This window comes from Trichoplusia ni, chromosome 16, assembly GCF_003590095.1.
Source record: "Trichoplusia ni isolate ovarian cell line Hi5 chromosome 16, tn1, whole genome shotgun sequence".
NCBI lineage: Eukaryota > Metazoa > Arthropoda > Insecta > Lepidoptera > Noctuidae > Trichoplusia > Trichoplusia ni.
In genome coordinates, this window is record NC_039493.1 from 6,725,942 (window position 1) to 6,740,499 (window position 14,558).

General features: G+C 35.4%; 1 pseudogene; it reads left to right on the forward strand.

The window, feature by feature from the left end:
- The first annotated feature begins 642 nt into the window (after positions 1 to 642).
- LOC113501662 lies at positions 643 to 6,692 on the forward strand (annotated as a pseudogene).
- The last annotated feature ends 7,866 nt before the right edge of the window (positions 6,693 to 14,558 follow it).

A 14,558-nucleotide genomic window follows, 5' to 3' on the forward strand; every position in this document is an offset into this window, starting at 1 on the left:
TGTTACTTTTTATACCAGAACTTATTAAGCAAATAAGTATGATTCTTAAGTACAGTCAGTGACATAATGGTTTATAGAGCATACTTCGTGAATTACGTCAGTGTTAATTTATATAATAAAAGATTCCTATTGTGCTAGCAATGATCCAAATTCATTAGGGTTAACTCTCCCGCGATGCAATGAGGGAACCACATTCATAAAATAATCATAGCCATGTCTCCCTTGTCTTTTCCACCACCATGTGAAAAACTGGTCAGCAGCAGAAAACGGTGTAGAATGTGTAGATTAAAAAGAAATATGGAAACATTATTTATTAATAGGTAACTACCAGTTCTATCTCTAAATACAAGTCGATCAACAAGAAAAAAACGATTGTCATGGCACAACAAAACGTAATTTGACAGAATCAAATGTATTGCTATCTACGAAAAATCTTGAAACTACCACGCTTATTTCATATTTTTGTGTGAAACGAGCTTTCATGAATATGAGTAGAATACCTGAAAACATTATATTAAAAAACTTTAAATATTAGAGTTACTTTTACTCACAGGATCGCTTAGAAATCTCAGTAGGTGTATTATTGATTTTTTAGGATTTTAAAAATGTTTTCAAAACACATAATAGTCTTTAGTGCGGTAACCCTGAACGAATCTGTCACCTTTCGCAATGGAGTGTTGGACGTGTCCGTAATAACAAAATTTCCTTTTTATTTACTTGTAATGCTGTCACCACTTTAACAGTTATTCCAAATAACATTTACGATTATGTTAAACTCGTGTGGAGTTTTGTTTAGTTCAAATTCGCTGCTGAAACATGGAAGAGGTGAGTTGTTAGGTTACCAATGTTACCATATTTTTGTTGTGTCACAATACAGCAACGTTATTGTGTGGTTATTTTACATTTGTTATTTTTTTAGGAACTTAATGAGCATGATTTGGAGGAAAGGCTGTATGCTATGCTACATCATGTGGATGAGACAGAGGGTAACTTAGCAACAAGCCAGAGCGATGGGTTAAGTATAGTGGACACCGCGCCGAGAAGTACGCTGCGTCGTTACTGGCGCACCAGCGAACCCACAACTCCGTACCAAAAGGTGAACACATCAAAAGAGCCCACAACACTCGCTAACAACAACAAACAACCTGATGTGACCCAAACAAACCAAACACCGAAGCCCAAAGAAGAAAAACGTGATTCGCCCCTAAAACCACCCGCTGTTGACTTGTCTATTTTCCAGTCACCTGTACCACAAAACTTAAAAAGAACCATTGAAATTATTGACCATGATGATGAAAAACCAGTAGTTCTTGAATCTAGTGATGAAGATGAGGTAGTGGAAGTGGCGCTACCACCAAAACCTACCATCACTATTGAAAGCTCAGATGAAGATGAACTACTAATTGTCAACCCGGTTATATCTCCAATAAAGAATCAAGTGAGTGTTGAAAAGTCATCTACCAGAAGGGAAAGAGAAGTATCAGCAAGTCCTGCCCCATCTGCGGTGTCTTCAGTGTCTGACGAGTTCATCCGTGGTGATTGTATAGCCTTGAACATATCCTCTCGACATCCAGACAATCCCAGCTTTGATTTCAGTCTTCATGGGTCTGACTTACTTGTTCAAAGTACACCATCAAAAAAAAAGAAAAAGAAAAAATCTAAAGAAGCTGTGACATCTACTCCAGTAGCAGAAGCTACTCCAGACAAGACCACACCAAGTGATGTGTGTTTTGCAACACCGAAAAGTAAGGCAAAGAATAAACGTCAGAAAACTAAATTGTATACTGTGACCGAGAAAAGTATTCCGAATCCTGATGTGTATGACTCTGACAGCAACCAATCAATTGATAAAAATAGGAGCTCATACACTGTTACTGATAAAAGTCTACCCAGCACTGATGTTTATGAATCTGATTCAAATCTATCTGAATGTACAAAGGATACCTCAAAACTGAAACCAACAAATGATATTGACAGTTCAGACAGCAATATGTCATTGGATAAAATAACAGAGCCTCTGTCAAAAACTTCCAAGAGAAATGAGTCCAGCCAGGGTAATGAAACATTTGAAACTATATCTGTGGTAGATCTCACTGGCAATGATAAATGCCTAACCCTAGATGACTCTGAAATCCATGAAAGCATTATCATGGGCAATGTCTCTGGGTTTACAGAAATAGATGATTTTGAAGATGTAAATGTATCCGAAAACAATATTTCTAAGTTTGGCTCAACGAAAATACCTGCAATATTGAACGAGGACCTTGATTTTGACAATCTTAAAGGCAAAGACAAGGTTTGCAAAAGACGAAGATACTCTCTAACAACTCTTCGCGCCGAAATGGAGAAATTCTACAATGAGAGCTGGGGAGGAGAGAATTTTAATCACAGGGAAATACAGAAGAGCATGTCACGTAAGTCATATTTATTAGTTTCTTCTTAAATGAACAAAGGTATTGTGGTAAAATGCTAAAAAAACTAGAAATGTTTTGCAAATTTGCTACTACCTTCAGGTTTTAGAAATGAATAAGAAGGTAAATTTATTTAAGCAGTTATAATACGACAGTTATAATAATATAATATGAAACGAGTATTTTTTTTAATATTTACCACCCTACTACTTACTACTTCCTAACCAGATTTCAAAGATGCATAATCATTTTTAGCTAAAATATCCATTTTAAACTGGGATTCTATCTTTGTAAGACTTGAGTTACTGAAAGAAGGTTACCCACTTAATATTCATAGGAGGGGTATTTAAAATATGTGCCTAACATTATATTTACTTATTACTACTAAATTAAAGTTAAAGTATAACTTATTACTATTAAGCTACATTATATTTAGTTATCACTGCTAACAAAGTTATTAATTATAGCTAATAACCCTTACTAATTGGAATTCATTACCTTATCTTGTTTCTAGAACAATGAATAATGACTATTGTACATATAACAATTATGTCATTAATTTTAGGTGATAAGAGCCTGTGGGTGATTGATCCTAAAGACAGGATGCCATCGCTTGTTAAAAGAAAAGTGACGTAAGTACATTGTTTTATATACAATACTGTTATGATAAATACTTGTAAATATAATGTTTCGAGAAACAAACATTTCTTATATTATAAGTCATCTTTTTGTATAACAAGTAGTAGGTAGTTTATGTTTGCAAAATATTCGTACCTGCAATTGCAATGACGAAAAAAGACAACATAATCGTATAATGTTTTTTCGTATGTTTGTGAGGTACTGAACAAAGGAGCTCGTGGCTAAGCTATAACCGCATAAGTGATTCGATCACAGGTTAAGCTATGCTTAACGCGGTTGGTCCGTAGATGGGTGACCATCTTTGTCATAACGAGTTCCTCCGTGTTTCGGAAGGCACGTTAAATTGTGGGTCCCGGCTGTTATTCCTACATCTTTGACAGTCGTTACAGGTAGTCAGAAGCTTGAAAAAGTCTGACAGCCAGTCTAACCAAGGGGTATCGTGTTGCCCAGGTAACTAGGTTAAGGAGGTCAGATAGGCAGTCGCTCCTTGTAAAACACTGGTACTTAGCTGAAACCGGTTGGACTGGTAGCAAACCCCAACATAGTTGGGAAAAGACTAGGCCAATGATGATGATTTGTGAGGTACTGAACCTTTTCAATACAAAAATTTGTGTTCTACATATTAAGGGCGCATTTAGCCGATGCTAGAAATACCATGAAAGTTGCAATAAACTGTGCAGGTGGGCAGGTCGGGTATGATCGCCAACAATGTAAATGGGCCCTAAGACTCGTGTGCACAAAATACTTAAATGTCGAGCCGCACGACTTATCCTGGTATTGTCCGATACATCAATGATGATAAATGATTGGATATACGATAATGCAGATACGACAGAATAGGGATGATAACTTTTCCAGTGTCCGCCTTCTAGTTAATTGTATATACATATAATGGATACGCATGATTACGCGTGACATCACAAATTTTACCATATCATTAAATCTCAAGCCCCTCCTAAAATTTAAAGCAGTTATTCTTTATCAATTTTAGTTTTCTGAAAAAGGAAAAAATACGTGTCTAATACTTTTCAATTATCTAACTGAGGGTATTAGATTTTTCTTTTTATACCCAGTCATCATTCCTATAGCTCAGTTATTTTACTACATTCCAGGTGCAACTACTGTAACCGCGCCGGGCACCGCGACGACTCGTGCCGCCTCAAGCCGCCCGTCTGCTACATGTGCGGCTCCACCGGACACTACGAGCCCCGGTGTCCTAGGAAGATTTGTGTCAATGTGAGTTCACTATTTTATCAATTAGTGCGTACCAATCTTAAAAAACAAAATTTATTGTTCATTTGTTGCACTACAAGATATAGGTGATTTTGCGATAAAGACTGCTTTTTTTAGTAAACCTAATTATAAGCTTTTTTAGTTGTAAACCAAGTCCAAATATTATTCACATCACCTATTTTTATTTCGGATTCACAATATGAGCCTCAATGATGTTATTATTTATTAGGAAATCTTAATGAAAATGTTTTATTTGCATTGTTGCAGTGCGGTTCGCCGAATCAGATGTACTCGTCGATGTGCCGCAACTGCTGCAACTGGGGCAGCATCACGTGTTCCGAGTGCGGCCAGAGCGGACACCCCGCCAGCCACTGCCCCGACCTCTGGCGGCGGTACCACAACACTGTTAGTATTAATTGTTACATATCTGTGCTTTATATGCGGCATGTCGCAAGACCTAATTTAAAAGTTTCATTGAAACTGAATACAAATATTCAGAACAACCCCCGCGAGACAAGGGTTAAATTCCTCACTGCGGGAGTTGCTTTCCTTAATAAAAATTAAACAAATGAAAAAATATTGTCCTTGCGATATAATATGAACGTCTTGTTTGAACAGCTGGACACGAACACAGCCCTGGAGCGCTGCACGTCCAACAAGAAGCAGCAGCAGCTGTACTGCAGCGGCTGCTCGCGGCGCGGCCACCTGGTGCACGCCTGCCGCGTGTCGCTGCCCTTCTCGGGGCTGGCGCTCAGCTCGCCCTACGTGTGCTGCTACCGCGCCGTGTGGCCGCCCGCCGCGCCCGCCGCGCCCGCCCGCAGCGACGCCGCCAAGCGACACTCCAAGTCGCCCTCCGCGCACGAAACGCATGTCAACAAGAAGAGGAACCTATCCACCTGCGAGGAAACTGAGCGCCGCAACACCAAGAGCCCAGTCACGCCGCAGAGAAAGACTTCCATTAGCAAAGATGCCGACGACAATCACAAGAAGGATACTAGCAAGAGTGACAACGTAAAGAATCAAGCTCCTGCAGAGAAGGCAGCAAACTTCATTCCAGTCAGCTCAGCCCAATCATGACAAAAAAGGAAATATGATTCAAGACAATGAAGTCTCTGATACGAGCGACATTATTACTTCCGCGAGAATTTACATTACAAACGACATTATTGACAAACTCAACACTGAAGAAGGTAAAGCCTGGCTGAGAGTCACCACACAGAAACACGGTGTGGAGGTAGACAATGCTGAAATCAAATCATTTTTGAGTATTAAGGGTAAGCTTGTGGATCAAGAAGCTTTCCAAGGAGAGCTCAGGGATTGGGTCAAACCTCAAGAAAGAAAAGATAGTGTTAATAAGCCAAGTAATGAAGGTGACACTACACATGAGAATAAAAGTGACCATCAGGACTATAGCATGATACCTAAGAACAGAAATAATCTGCTTCGGCAACTGAATAAAGCATTAAACTCTTTAAAAGAGGATATAGGAGACCCTACTCTTCTGTACAAGGAGTTGATGTACCTTCAAAATCGTCAACAGCAACTCCTCAAACAGAAAGTCGTCAACCCACAACAGCTCACCAATAATAGAGGGCACATTAATCAAATGCTCAAGAAATTAAACATGGTACTTGTCGGTCAAGCTGGCCTTGCCCACGGCTCTGAACACGTGAGTGAGTTGTATTCTATTCAAGAGAAACTAATGAATCTGAGACAAAAAACCATACCGACTGAACTTCGCAAGGAGATCGGTCAACATTACACAACTATATTTACCGCGTTCCACAGAAATGACTACACGGATTTACTAAAAATGTATCACATGCCGAAAACTACTACTTCATCAAAAAAAGATAAAAAAGAAAAAAGACAGGAAAGAATGAAACTTCTCAAAATAAATAGATTGATGAAAAAAGTAAACAGCATTCCAACACAACAAATTCAGCCAATACAAAATGGAAATAAAGAGAATGTTGGGAAGGCGAAGGAGGTGGCCACTGCCAGTAAACATCCCATAATGCTTCAGAAGCTAGTGTTCTACCACAAGAGGCTCATGAGCGCGCGGCCCACGGGGGGCCCGCTTAAGAAGACTCGCCTCGAGTTGGTGAGGAAACTGCACTCTTACATCGCATCAATGTTCAGGAAGGAACACTTATCTTCAAAAGCATTAAAGAAGATAAGGAAAACCCAAGAGCAAGCGCAGTTGTTCTTGGCTAATGTATAAAATATAATTAGGAGATAAATATTTTATGTTGGCGCCAATCAGAGGCGCGCGGCGGGAGGCGAACACTGGCATGTTCTACTTGTGATCCCCGTACGGGATCTGTTTTATGTTCGTCTCGACTTGCCGGTTTGGTGTAATGGCACTGAATTGTGCGTGTGAATTATTAAACTTCTTAGTGTAAAGCATTATTTTGTTTAATTTCGATCCATAACATTTATGTCCTACCAGCTGCGCGCAGCTTCGACCGCTTAGATGTCGGTTATAGTTGCAAGACCAATAGCCTCCTTTAAATAAATCAGATATAATAGTACAGCCAGCTCAACTTTACAAACACCTGTTCACAATAAAATGTCATAAGTTATAGTCGCAACTAGGAAACAAAATAGCCTGTACACTAGAAATTTACAAAAGTCGTTAAACACGTGTATTTCAAAAGTATATGTGCACTAGTATTCCTAAAGTCGCTGTACACCATCAATCCAAATGTCGCTGAACATCATTCAGTCAAAAGTCACTAAACAGCAGAAAAACAAAATTAGGTTAACAAAGTATATTTTTAATGTTGCCGTGTGTTAATACACTTTTTGACGACTATGTTGTTCAGCTACTTTTGGGACAGTGCTTGCTTGACCTTGCAGCGTGATGGTGTATAGCCTAAAACCTTCCTCGATGAGTGGTCTATTCAACACAAAAATATTTTATCAATTTGAACCAGTAGTTCCTGAGATTAGCGCGTTCAAACAAACAAACAAACTCTCCAGCTTTATATATTAGTATAGATTCGTAAATTTCACGGTACAAGGTAAATAGGTGACCTTCTTACAAGCTGTCAATAGACGTAATGATAAGCAAACATGTTTTTCTGGTTTTGCGAAACTACCGGATAATTGCTATCTGTTCCTACCACAAATTTGTATAACCTTATTTTGTAAGGTTGTTCAACCTTCAAGGTTGAAGGAATTAACTAAATACTTTTCTTAAAAAGGTTTCATTATAGACTGTTTTCCGACCTAACTTTATGGAACCCATATACTTCGTCATAGGTTTTCGTGAAAATCTGACCAAAGTCACTTTATCACGCGGACCACGTCGCGGTCACAGATAGTTATAAAGATACAAGTTTATGTAAAGACTAGCTGTTGCCCGCGACTTCGTCCACGTGGTTTGAAGATCTTGAACCGTTTTCACAGCGCACGCAACGGAAGCCCTCAAAGATGAATAATTTTCCCTTGTATCTTCGCTCCTATTAGTCGCAACGTGATGTTATATAGCCTAAAGCCTTTCTTGATAAATGGTCAGAATTTTCAATCCGAACCAGTAGTTCCCGAGATTAGCGCGTTCAAACAAACAAACTCTTCAGCTTTATATATTAGTATAAAAGTATAGCCGTTGCACGCGACTTCGTCCGCGTGGTTAGAAGAAATTGCGACTATAACTTGAGGTTTAACTATCCTATCTCTCAAGTTGGATCGAACTGCACATGGTGTGCGTATTTTATTATAATCGGTTAAGTGGTTTAGGAGTCCATTGAGGACAAACATTGTGACACGAGATTTATATATATTAAGATTTACCTTTCGGTGCCGATGCTGGGTGTGAGCGCCGACCAATCAATTTCTTTTTCACTAACTTAAATATTTAATCTCCGTTTATCTTTTCAATGGAAGTCCAAATTGTTTAATTTTAAAAGCTCTTTATTATAATCATATTGAAGCAGTCTTATGTACAAGGTTTTATTTTTATAAGAAAAAGTATTGCCCGTGACTTCGACGGCGTGGTTAGAAGATTTAAGTTAGGATTTTTTGAACGGAAGCCCTCGAAGTTGAATAATTTTTCCCTGCTTTTTTCCACATTTTCCATTGTATCTTCGCCCCTATTAGTCGCAGCCTCATAGTATATAGCCTAAAGCCTTCCTCGATGAATGGTCTATTCAACACAAAAATAATTTTCCAATTTGAACTAGTAGTTCCTGAGATTAGCGCGTTCAAACAAACAAACAAATTCTTCAGCTTTATGTATTAGTATAGATATTATTTAATCTATAAGCTTCATCATCATCATCATCATCATCAGCCCATATTCGTCCAAGGCTGGACACAGGCCTCCCCAATCTATAAGCTTAAACTTCTGATAAGTTCGAAACGGAATGGCTGATTTAGATCAAACAAAAAGTTTTTTACTATTAAATGATAACAAAAAAAACTTTTTTTCTATAAGAGTTTACACTAAAATGCGAACACACCTTTTCACACGGTTTTCTCGTTTTTTTTAAAGGTGCGGCCTCATGCAGCCGTTCGACGGTCATTTCCAGTGACTTAAAAATTCGGGTCGCGTCGCGGCGTCGTGACCAGATTTATCGTTACAAATGAGCGCCGAGCAACTGCATGAAGCAGCATCTTTACAATATGACATAATTTCATGAAATATACCAAACCGATGCTATATGGAATTCTTTTATATTTAAAATGGGGTCACGTGACCAGGTTTGTCGCTTCAAACGCGTTTCGAGTAGTTGCATAAGGCCGCGACTTAAGATTAATTAATAATATACAACGGAAATAAAGCGCAACTATCTTATTCCATTCCATTCTCGAGTTGTAATATAAATAGTAGGGCACGCTTAGTAGCTTTGTAGTCAATAAGCAAGTACATCACTAAAGTAGCATACGTCATCAGTCACTGACTATTGAGACAAGTGAGACAACACCATATCTCGTACGTACGTCATTCGTGATAATTGATAAGCTTGGTACTTGTTGATTTGATAAAAAATCATTTTGATCAATAGCAAAACAAAACCTTCGGTGTGCGCTTACAATTAAAAATGTATTTTTTTATGTTTAGTATATCGAATTTTGTGTTTGTTGTATTATTATGTGCCATAAATTGCATTTGCGGACGAATGGTAAGAATTCGGAAATATTTTTTAAATAGAAGTAAATGAACATTGTAATAATAATAATAATAATAATAATAATTTGTTTATTTGGAAGAATATTGTTACAACAGGTGTTACATAAAATAAAGTCCATAATATTCTACTGTTTCCAGCGTCCAAATATTATTAAGTCTAGAATGAAAATAGAAAAATGTCATATCGCAAACGGGGTTTTAGTAACAATACAAAAAGTAAAAATTAAAAAGAAATAAAAAAAAAAACAGAATTGGTACATGTCATATAAGCTAAAAGGTCACAGTTTGTCATTTAAATAGTCATCTATTGAATAATAACATTTTTCATTTAATAGTTGAAAAAGTTTTGCCTTAAATATAGTAAATTTTAAAGATTTAAAATAATCAGGTAGCTTGTTGTAAATACGAATAGCCATACAAAAAACATTGGAGGAAAACAAATGCAGTCTCTGTTGAGGTATATACAATTTGTGTATTCTTCTACTTGGCCTAGAAACCATATCATTATGTTTATCAAATAGATAGGGATATTTATAAACAAAGACACAAATTTCAAATATATATAGAGCTGGGAGAGGTAAAATATTAAGTTTTTTAAAAAGTGGGACACAGCTATCTAGTTGTTGTGCTCTACATAATGTTCTGATACATCTTTTTTGGGCGCGAAATATTCTAATAGTATCTACAGAATTACCCCATATTATTATGCCATAACGGAGGACTGAGGAAACATATCCATGGTAAGCGCACATGGCTGCTTCAATTCCGGCCACGTTTAATATCTTATAGAGAACAAAAACAAATCTATCTATTTTTGTACAAAGACCGTCAATATGCGCTTTCCAATTACAGTTTTTGTCTATTATAATACCTAAAAACTTAGTGTTATCAACTTCTTCGATACTATCATTTTTATATTTTACTTGAATTTGGGAATTTTTGCTATTGTATGTTTGAAACTGGATCATTTTTGTTTTATTAATATTAATATGTAAATTATTTAATTTCAACCATTCTATAATGTTATTTAACGTATTATTAATTTCCTCTTGGTACTGTAATAGGTTTTGAGAACGAGATTGAATACTAATAGTAGTATCATCGGCATATAAAATACAATTATGTGAAGTTACATTGGGTATATCATTTATGTATATCAAAAACAACAAGGGTCCTAATATGCTACCTTGTGGCACACCGCAATTATTGAAAATATATGGGGATCGATACAAAGTCTTTTCTTGCTTCTCAAATTTTTTAAATTCTACGCATTGCTGCCGATTGGTTAGATAGCTTTCTAACCATTCCAGCGCGTTTCCTCTGATTCCGTATCGGTGTAGTTTAAAAAGTAATAATTTATGGTTCACAAAATCAAAGGCTTTGGTCATATCTAAAAATAAAGAAGTTACGGGAATTTTACGGTCTAAGCTAGTAGTAACAAATTGAAGTAAATTAAAACATGCTAATGTAGTATTTTTGTTTTTCCGAAACCCAAATTGTTGTTTTTCTAAAATATTAAAATTAGTTAAAAATGAATATAGTTTTTCGTGCATAATTTTTTCAAAAATTTTGGAAAGTACCGGAATTAATGTTATTGGGCGGTAATTATTCATATCGGTTCTATCTCCTTTTTTGTATAAAGGTTTGACGATAGAAAACTTTAACCTTGTTGGAAATTGTCCTTTGTTAAAAGACATATTTATGATATGAGAAATGGGAGGCGACAAAAATTTTGCGCACTTTTTTAATATCATAGTACTGATATCATCAAATCCTGTAGAATTAGTGGAATTTAATGAATGGATAGTTTTATATATATCAGTATCTGTAGTAGGACTTAGGTAAATGGTGTTTGCTAAATTAGGTAACGTTGGTTTGTAGTCATTGTAGTTAGTCGGGCAGGAGTCAATGTATTTGTTTGTGGTGTCAATGAAAAATCTATTAAAATTGTCGGCAATTACGTCGGGTTCTGTATAAGTCATTTTATTAAGTGTTATTAAATCTATGTCGTTCGAGATATCTTGGTCCTTAGTAGTATTTTTAATTATTTTCCAAGCCGCCTTGCATTTATTTTTTGATTTTACTATGTATTGAGTATTTATAGACTTTTGTGCTTCTAACATGCATCGTTTAAGGGTTTTTGAATACCTTTTGTAGATACTCATGTGTTGCCTTTTATTTATAGGTGTTAAACGATGTTGGAGGTATAAACGTCTTTTAACAATACTGCTTACTTTTATACCTTTTGTGATCCATTTATTTTTTTGTGGTTTGTTTAATATTTTAACTCTTAGTACAGGGAAGCATAAATTATAAAAGAGGGTCAGTAAGTCGTGAAAATAATTAAAAGCCGCATTGGTATCATCTAAAATGTAAATCTCTGAAAAAGATAAAGCTGAAATGTAATTTATAAAAATTTTAATATTGTCTTCACTAAGATCTCGTCTTTTTTCAAACCAGAACGATTTAGTTTGCTTGCTTTTAAATGTAGGTAATTCAAAAGAAACGCTTTGTCCTGTTTCATGATCCGATAAAGCTAAGTAGTGAATTTGTGGTTCTACATTGGACAAGTTGCTAGCAATAAGGTCGATGCAGGAGAGTTTTCGAGTTGGTTTTTTAATGTGATTTTGAAGATTGTAATTGTATAAAATGGATTCTAATTCTTTAAAATGCTTATCAGCCTTAATACAGTCTAAGTTCCAGTCACCACATATTATTACATTTCTATTTTTTTTCACGATGTTTTTCAAAAGGAGATTTAAATTATCTAAGAAAATTTTTATGTTTGAATTGGGTGTACGATATAAACAAATGATAAATAATTTTAAAGAAGTTATTTCTATTGTACAGTATTCAAAATGGTATGGCAAGGGCTTGATCTTTATATTTAAAAGTTTTGTATCCAGGTCTTTTTTGACAAGTATGCATGTTCCACCTCGTCGTTGGTGAGGTCTAGAGTAAGCTGAGACTAATTTAAAATTTTTAAGTATAAGGTTATTTTCAGACCCCTGGCGTATAAAAGTTTCAGTGAGGCAGATTACATCAATTTCAGTGTCGTTAGCTTGCAGTTCGGATAGTGTTACTTCCAATAAGTCTATTTTATTGAGAACTCCGGCAATATTTTGATGAAGTAAGGTACATTTACGTTTAGGCTCGAAAAAATGCTTTCGTTAGTTCAGGCCCATCTATTATATTATTAGTCAAGTTATGAATTCTGTTTTGCTTTTTAAAATAATCTGGGATAGTTCTTTGTATAGATTTTGGATCTTTGACATTAATTGGGACATTATCTGCTATTTCTTTTGGACAATTAATAAACGGTCTAGTTATTATTTTCTGAAGATTAATGTTATCAATTTCTATATTTAATTTAGCACATAAAAAATTTTTAGAGATTATGTTTCTTCCCTGAACTCTATATATATTGTCAATTGTATCGACAAAAGTACAATTATGGAAATTTTTTAGGTGTACTTTAATGTGGTTGTTGAGTAATTCTACATTTAGATAATCATTATTTAAAATTCTTAATACAAATACTTTGTTATTTTTCAGTTTTCTAAGAGTTGAACAAAGAGAAGATAAAAATAAATAAGGGTTTTTATCATTGCTTCCTATCCCTAATATAACAATGTCATCACTTTTAAGCGTCTTTATAGTGTCGTCTAACTGCTCTAAAATTTGGGTACCAGTTGTTTGTGGTTTTGTTATTCCCAGTACCGAGTATACATTATTCCATCTGGCAAGATCTCGTTGCTGAATTATTTCTTGAGCAAATCCACGAGTCTGTTGGTCTCCTATGATGATTATCTTGGGTTTCTCTTTGGGCGACGATTCTTTACTATTTAATGTTTTGTTAATCTCTTTAACGCCACAGTCATTGTTGTTCAAGGCTGGTTGTTTACATATTACAGTACTTGCATGAAGTGGTGATATTCTAGGAGTTCTCATATGAATTTCGGTAATCCTTTTATTAATTAACGTAGATGGGAATATGTTTTCAGGTGTTTTCTTTACATCAACTTGGGAATCTAAAATTGTGTTGTTTAGAGTCATGTCTTTCTCTTCTAATAAATTTTTCAAATGTCTTATCTGGTCATTCAAGTCAGCTATTTTATTATGTGCGCATTCAAGCTCCTTTTTTGATGCAGCTAGTTGTTGACTTAAATCGCATGTCAAAGATGTATCTATAGCTGGCATAAATGAGTCACTCAGTCCAGTGTCGTCTAAAAGGGTTGAATTTAGTAGGGAGTGGCTCTTTTCAATGACACCAGTGTTTTCGGAAAAGGTTCTTAGTCGTCGTCGAATAGTCACATTCTCCATTTTAATGTAGGTATTATATTGATATTGACTAAAATGAAATTTTATTTTTTCGTAAAAAAAAATATTACTATTTCTTCTTTACTTTTTATTGTTGGCAACATTCCAATATTTATAAACCGTAAAAATCAGTCAATAAGTCGAGAATGTCAGTCTTACGTCGGATGCAGTTTAGTATATCGGTAATGTGGTATAGAATGTCAGAAATTATTTTTGGGTTCTTGGTCTATTTTGTCTATGGTGCGATAGGAATTTTGAAAATTGTAAACAAACCAAAATTAACGTCTGCTAAAGTTTTTGTTTCTTCGATAATTATCCAGTTATACACGAAACTTATTAGATAATGTCTTTAATGTCACTGTGGTCTTTTCAGAGTCACTAATTAATTATAATATTTTAGTTCAATCACTTGTTAAACACTTAATTGCACAGAACAGTATGTACTATTTGTTTTAGAGTTTTAATACACTTTTGATCGTTTGTTTGGAGGGATAACACTTGCACTTAATATTCAGAGTCTATTTTTGATACTTTTGTTATTTATAGGATGAAAAATGGAAATTTACTATTAATTATCACTTAAAATACGGGGAGCTTTTATTATTGCTGTCACTACTTTTTTTTTTTTTATTGAGTGAACAATGCATTCGATTTTCAAATTGGGACGGTGAAAGTTTCTTAATTTAAATTTGGAAAACTTTAAGTTGCTTTTTATTGTTTTTTGAGTGTGAGTGACTTTGTTCTTGTTTATAATGGAGAGCCAGAATTACTCGGAGACGAAGGACGAGCACACAGCTTATGTGGCTGACAGAAGACTG